Here is an 8,001-nt window from a genome sequence, read left to right on the forward strand (position 1 = left end):
TTCTCACTATTCATTAGTTACTTAAAAAAACTGAAAGAAAGAAAAACAACTTGCACAGATGAGATGAGCAGAGAAATGTTGAGTTTACTTTGATACAATTGCTAGCAATAGGAAAGAAAGCACAGAGTCTGAAAACTCAACTCTGCAGAAATAAAAGGCAGGAGAATTTCTAAAAGCTGAGGTGGGGCTATGGGGAACAGGATCTGTGTTGGCTAACTGGCTTTACCAAAAGAAAAGCAAACGTTCTTTTGTCTTCTGCCATGATGTAGTTTTACAACTTGAACCAAGATGTCCACTGAAGTTGGGCTCTTACCCTCCCACAGAGACTTGGAGATGGGCTGCTAACTTCCTTGATAATTACATTTCAAAGGGATAGCTCCAGGGTCCTTGTGAAATACACTTCTGGATTATAAAACTGGCAAGAGTTTAAAAAGATTTACATCTCACAGGGACAGAGAGAAAATATACAATAACTAGTTTTCTAAATAAATGCTATAATAAAAGGGAGGTCAGAAGCATAGATTCAGGAAAAAGCTCTATTAAGCTCATTAAGGCTGTCTGGGCCACAGGCAATAGGTTGAAGGATTTTAATAATAGTAATAATAATGATAATAATAGCTAGCATTATTGAGAGATAATTAAATTCCAGGGATTGTATTGGAGAAAATAAAGGAAAACTCCTTGAGGTCATATAGGTCATAATGGCAAACTGTCCAAACTGCCCAGGCCGGGTGCTCCCCACACGCACTACCTTTCCCTACCTCTGCATATCGATGACCCCAAGTCACCCTACCCCTATACATCCAATCAGCTTTAAACACCTCTGCCGGTTCGGGTGGGCTTCTTTTAACTTTATAACAAACGACCACCTTTGTTCTGGGCTCAGACCTCTGGAGAATGATCTCTTCTGAGCCCGCCAGTGTAAAATAAACCTCTTCTTTTCCAAGATCTCCGAGTGCCGCTTGGTTCTTCCGCCAGTGATCCAGACCAGATTTCTGAAACAGTACTAGAGATGTTGTATGCGTTGCTTCATCTAATCTTATCAACAATGTGAAGGGGCGCCTGGGCGGCTCAGTTGGCTGAGAGGCCAACTTCGGCTCAGGTCATGATCTCACAGTTTTGGGGTTCAGGCCCCCGCTTGGGCTGACAGCTCGAAGCCTAGAGCCTCCTTCAGATTCTGTGTCTCCCTCTCTCTCTGACCCTCCCCCGTTTATACTGTGTGTCTCTCTCTCTCAAAAATAAATAAAACATTTTTTTAAATGTTAACAAAAAAACATTGTGAAATAGGGATCATTATTATCCCCAATTTAGTAATGACGAAACTGAGGTTCAAGGGGGCCAAACAATTTTCCAAGATCACTTATCCTTTAAATAGCAGAGCCAGGGCTTTGTTATTGTTTGCTCTGATTTCAAAAAATGTGCCCTATGCCCCCTACCCTTTATCATCAGCAACGCTTCCCAAGATATATGCTATTACATATATTTGCTAAGAAACTATCATTTGAATGAAATATTTTGATTTAGTGGAGTTGGTGGATAAAAAAAAAGTGGCTAATTAGAAAATACATATTCATTAAGAAAAACATTAATGGGTCTTTATTACTGGAAAATTATACCTGAACACTAAAACCAAATTCCTTCAATACTATCTTCCCATGGGAATGCTTAAGAGGGACTTCTCATCAGACATTACTACATGGTAGCAATAAAAATAAATAGAGGTAAAATATGTAAAATGAATCAGCATGGAAAAGTGGGAAGTCCATTTCATCTTCTGTCAAAGAAAAAGAAAAATTCATCTATGTAAATAATACTTATAAGGTATTTTCTATTGGTATGGTGTGAGATATGTTTTCCAATTCTAGGTATTGGTATATTTTTCCCTTACATAGATGACATAAAAGTTATGCTAAAATTTAATTCATAGCTGTTAATAAACATACATTATGATCATAAAATTATTTTGTTTTCATACTAATACAGCTTATAATGTTTGTTTTCTATAATTATCTTTGCATATATTACCTATTTTTTCATTTAAAAAATATTTGAACATAAGATGCTTTTTTAAATGTCACTTTTCTTGGTGCTGCCATTATTATTATTAACATGTTTGTCTTTCCTGAGAACATTATATTACACAATGCCATAGATCTTTGGTACAGTGAATGAAATGCTAGAAAGCTAGAGGCATATACAAATAGCACATCTTTAAGAAAATATTCTACATATAAACTACATACTTGTATTCTTTTATGTTTCTAATGTGAACTTTTGATTTGATAAACATTGTTATGAATAAAAATCTATTAAAGGGATTTGCTTAAAAGTTGGTACATTCAGAATTTTACTTAAGTATTAAACATTCTTCCCTTATTCTAATTCAACAGTTTATTTAGTCATTTCCAATATTTGAGTCATGCTGGGCTAAATTAAAAAATATTTTTTTTAACATGTATTTATTTTTGAGAGACAGAGAGACAGAGCATGAGCAGGGGAGAGGCAGAAAGAGAGAATCTGAATCAGGCTCCAGGCTCCTTGCTGACAACAGAGAGACAGATTACAGTCTCGAACTCACAAACCAGGAGATCATGACCCAAGCAGAAGTCAGTCACTCAACTGACTGAGCCACCCAGGTGCCCCAAACCTGGTAGTCTTTATAGGCATTTTTCTTCTGTGTCTTGTTTTTTTGTTTTTGTTGTTGTTGTTGTTTGTTGTTGTTGTTCCCCTACCTTTCCAACATTGGAGCAATTCTGAGATGCTTGGCAGTCTTTAGAACCTGAAGAGAGAAGGAGGAAATATCTCAGTCAAGGTCAAGTTAAGGAGTTCCTAAGTAGAACAACCGTATCCTTTTCCATCAAAAAAAAAAAAAAAAAAAGTACCCCAAACACCAGTAAATAAGCAGTATTTTAGTGTACTCTATTCTCTGACTGCCTGCACCACCTGCTAGCCTACCACTGGAAACTATATGTGATCATCTTTTGTTTTCTTATCTTTCATTTCCACTCCCTTTCATTTGAAGAAAAACATAGTGCATTTTTCTGTCACATACATTTCCTCCTTTAGCAGTCCTAAACCACTGAAGTCTTGACACAGTAGTTGAAGATTTACAAATTGAGTTTAATTAATCCCTCTTTGCTGAAATGGAGTAGTGCTAAAACTTTGTTCATTGCTTTTCAATTGCTCTTATCAAACCTTTGGGGTTTAAAGAGCCTCAGGCTTCGATAGCTTAATAGGAGGGAAAAAAAACCCAACTACCATCACATCTTCAGGGAATATTACCTCAGTGTAATACCTTACATAATCACTTCTGCCACCATTTTATAAGTGAAATCTCTTCTTCTTAAAGAATGTAAGGCATTATTTGTTAATTAGTGTCTATAATTTTTCTTCAGTGAAATAATACGCAAACATTATCTGAACTTGTGCTTAGAAAAGATTTTTTTCAGCTTCTATGTCCAGAAATCATCCAGCTTTTGGTTAAAAAAAAATCTGACATGAAACCATAATAATCAGTTCTGGCCATATCAGAGTTCATATTTTCATGGGGCATTACCAAAATTGGCTTTAAAATGATTATGGTACAATTCTGAGTGGCAACTAGTAATTATTCCCTCCTAAATGGCTGTGGCAAGTATATTTAGCCACAGGTGTAGACTTGTCAGCCATTTTCTCCTCTGTAACCAATAAATAAGTACACATGCATTCAGGAATTTGTTTTGGATTTATCTGAATTGACCAAGCACTCATCCTGTGAGCAAACAAGATGAATTTTGAACATATTTGTGATCTTCAGACTAGTAATTCAAGACTGATATAAAGAGCTTTATCCATTCCCTTATAACTTCCACTTTCACTAATAAATATTCACACATATACACACACACACAAGATTTTAAAATAACTAAGGAATTAGAAACTTCATAACAAAAATGTACTGAAATGACCCACTGTTAAATTAATTGCTCTAAAATGATTGAAAATGCTTTTACTCATCAATAACTGGTGCAGAGAAATGCCCAAACACCCATGCCTAGAAATTTTTAGACCAAGAATGAATTCAAAGGTTAAAAGTATCAAATTATAACAATGAGAATCATTAATCTGAAGCTCTTGTGCGATAACTACTATGACCATTACTTTTTCCATGATTTTAAATGCTTAGGCAACAAATTTTTCAGTCTCTAAACATATATATGACAACATCAATACCATTAAATTCAATCCCTTCTATGCTAGAATAGTAATAGCAGATTTGGCTATCCATCTCTGATCAATCTCAGAAATGCTGTGTTCTAAGGAGTGGTACTAAGAACTGCCTATATCAGCATTGTGTGAAAATATACACATACATATATTAAATATATACTCTCTCTCTCTCTCTCTATATATATATATATATATGTATATATATATATACACACATATATTAAATATATTCTCTCTCTCTCTCTCTCTATATATATATAAGATCTAGCTCTAGCTCTCTCTAAAAAGATAGATCAATTGATTTAGATGAAGATATATTCATATAAGCTCTCTCTATATACATACATCTAGCTCTAGATAGATGGAGATGGATAGAGGGACAGACAGACAGACAGACAGAAATACAGACTTCAGATCTGCCCCCTCACACACTCCTACTCTCCCCTCTCAGATTAACCCTGGAGAGATTAAGAGAGATTCCATGACCTCCTCTTACTCAGTTGGCATGTAAATTAGAGGAATGGCTAGAATTCTCCTTAATGGTTCTGATTCAGTAGAGCCAGGGTAGCTGAGGATTGTATTTTTCATAAAGTATGTATGTATCTTTGTCATACAGCACATCTAGAAACTTCCAGCCGAGAGCACATGGAATTTCTCAGGAAATTTTCTGTCTCCTTAATTGTATTACTCAATGTAGAATTTATAATTTTGGTTCCACATTAAAAGACTTAGTATTTAGACATATAATCAGATATGTTAAATATAAAGTCTAAATGTGTTTGCTATATTCATATTAGTCTCATATAATTAATTACCATTGTGTGTGGGGGGAAGATTTTCATTATACCCTTCTTGGTTCCGTGGCTGGTCTAACAATTAAAATAACATAAGACAGATTAACAGGAGAAAAACAAATTTAACTGTGTACATTTGGGAGCCCCACAAAGATATGAGACTCTAAATGCAGCCAGGCAAGTGAGACTTATAAAATAGGGGTCTAGGGTGTAAACGGGAGAAAAGACAATTCATAGGAAGGTAAGAGGAGGAAATGTTTGGCAAACTAAAGTTGCTCTGTTATGCAGATAAATTTCCTAAGTAAAAAAAGTTACCTCTGGTAATAGCTCTATCCTGGTGCAGGTCCCCTTTCCAGTATAAATTTCCTTTATAATTGCAGATTTCCCCCATAAATAAGGAAATTTCTATTTCTTTTAGGCAGGTAAGGGGGAGTAAAGAATTTTTCCGGAGTCTGCTGGGTGTTGCTTGCCTTTAGCTCATCTTCATGCTAAAGTGTCATATTTTGGGGAAATGTGTTTTGAATCCCTTTACCATTGATTAAACACCTTCCATGTAAACTCTGTCTATGGTTTAAGTGAATTATTCCTATTATGTAGATAAGAAATATGTCCTGCTTTACTATCATTTTTCATTGACACAGGGGAAAAAAGATACTACAAAATGATATACCACTTGGTGCTAGATCTACATATAGCAATCAGAATGCATTTCAAACTAAATATTTGAGGACACCCAGAAAGAGAGTAAGATTTAGGATAAAGTCACTTTATTTCTTTTAAATACACACATGGAACAGTGTATGTTTTTCTCATTTCTGTACTTATATGTATGTAAATATATGAAAAGAAAGTTTGATTGATATACATAAATCATAAGAATAAGAAAAATATGGCAGTGAGAAGAGCAAAGTAAAAATAATAAAAAGAATAAGTAAGCAGATGGGCCGACCAATATAATAGTAGATCATGAAATAGAATAGGATCAGTTTAATTCTTTGAATGTGAATTTAAAATGCTAGAAAACAGTATCTATAACATTAAAATGTAAAGGTTCATACCATAATCTCTCATTGCTCATACCATAACTGTGGTTAATACTAGGTCTACAGGTTTTGTTGATTTAGTACAATAAGTACCATAATATGTAACATGTAAATTCTAAAAGAAATAAAATGTAATGTTTTACAATTAGCATTTGAGAGCTCTGGGTAAGAACCCCCCCTTTTTTTTTTCCAGGAAATATCTTGATAGGCTACTTTAAGTGAGAACTATGCATCTCAAGAACCTGATATAAAAAGAAACAGTAAGTCTAGGAATAGAAAATTGATTCCTCATAAAAAGTTAGCAAGAAACGTATAGTGCTTATAAGAGAGCATGACCAAAAGTTAGAACTTGCAGCTGATGTTGACAGGGAGAAAATACCCAATAGTGGTGGGGTACCCAGTAGTGGTGGGGCACCCAAAGGACTTCTTTTACAACAAGGATGTTGAATATTCAATTTTAAGTTTCTGGTACTTCAACATAAACACCTACCTTGTTCTGAAAACTTGGAGACAAATTCAGCTTCAGGTTGATGACATTTGAAAAACAAAGAAATTGGGGTGACTTTCAGCACAGAGCAAAGAATTTCCACAAATGGAACTAATTCTAAAAGAGCAGGGTTAGGGGAAAAGGCTGTTAGGAGAAATGCAAGTCTGTCTCCTGTCTATTTCCACACATACCACTACTCTTCCCCTCAATTCTAGGACCTTCCCCTACCTAGCTCGCATGTAATCTGTATGAATGAACAGGACTTTCTAATTGCCAAATAATTTTTCACACATGTTATCTCATGTGATCCTTGCATAAGCAAATTACACATAGGAAAATTAAAATTCAGATACATAAATGCTACACCATGTTTGACACAGGTGTAAGGGAAAGCTAACCAACGTAATACAAGTCTTTGAACTTACAGCCCCATGTTTTCTCCAGCATCACTAATAATCTCCAAGCATCATTGACAAAGAAATATATACCAGCTTCCAAATAAAAGTTTAGATATTCTATTTTAAATCAGACTGTGTAAACAAGCTTCTTAAAAATTTATTTTAAAAACAAGGTAGAATTATCTTCCTGATCTCTGAGCATGTTTTAAGGTGGTTTTGTTCCTTGTTCGCCAGTTGCAAAATTTCATAGAGCCCGAGATGGTTCTGCTTCTACAATAGGCTCTGCTGAAGTCACAGCAGAGATCCAATATGCACTGAAATTACATGACATGAATACAAAAATTCTCCTCAGAGGCTAAAGTTGAATAAATAAATAGGACAACAAGGACTATATTCATGTTTTAAATCTATATTTATAGGTAAAATTAGATAAAATGCCTTGCAAGTATTTGTCAAATCCATAAAACAGATTTATCAAATTAATTAAATCTAAGTTTGACTAAATTAAGAGGACAATTTGATCAAAATGGTTACTTAGCTGTATAGACAGATACCATCTTGGTGATAGTTAATTTTATCAAATCCTAATGTATCTCTAAAGACTTATTACCTATGTCCATCAAAAGCCTGGAATTTAAATTCTGAAGACGGAATATTTTTTACCAGAACCTACAGACCTTTTGTGAGACGACAGAATAAGAAATGAATGACATCTAGTGGTAGTTGCTGCACTAACAGCTCAGAGTCCTAATATGTTACTCAGAAATTTGCTTTGTTTTCAATGGAATTATATACAGGTAGGTTTGAGCCACTTATTTATAAGCCACTTATTTATTCAATACTGCAATTACAGACTTATGACATATGAGAGTCATATCATCTTTTTATGCAACTTTAGTCAGATAGCAGTTCAGCCCCAAGACTTAAATGAATACATGCTGTTTCCCCAAACATACCTTTCCCTTTGATCATTTTCCTTAAATATATTCCTTCTAAACACACAGCAAAGAATCACCATATTGCCCATCGCGTAAAATCAATTTTTTTCACATTTGAATTAATATGTTGAA

The 8,001-nt window shown here is 34.5% G+C and overlaps 1 long non-coding RNA gene across 1 annotated transcript; it reads right to left on the reverse strand.

Moving 5' to 3' along the window:
* Positions 1 to 2,684: 2,684 nt before the first annotated feature.
* Positions 2,685 to 6,658, reverse strand: LOC120225719. The gene is made up of 2 exons (XR_005526874.1): positions 6,537 to 6,658; positions 2,685 to 2,779 (listed from the first exon to the last, which is right to left on the reverse strand). It is a non-coding gene; the product is annotated as an uncharacterized LOC120225719 (long non-coding RNA).
* Between the last annotated feature and the right edge of the window lie 1,343 nt (positions 6,659 to 8,001).

This window comes from Hyaena hyaena, unplaced genomic scaffold, assembly GCF_003009895.1.
Source record: "Hyaena hyaena isolate Hyena2069 unplaced genomic scaffold, ASM300989v1 scaffold_1489, whole genome shotgun sequence".
NCBI classification, from domain to species: Eukaryota; Metazoa; Chordata; class Mammalia; order Carnivora; family Hyaenidae; genus Hyaena; species Hyaena hyaena.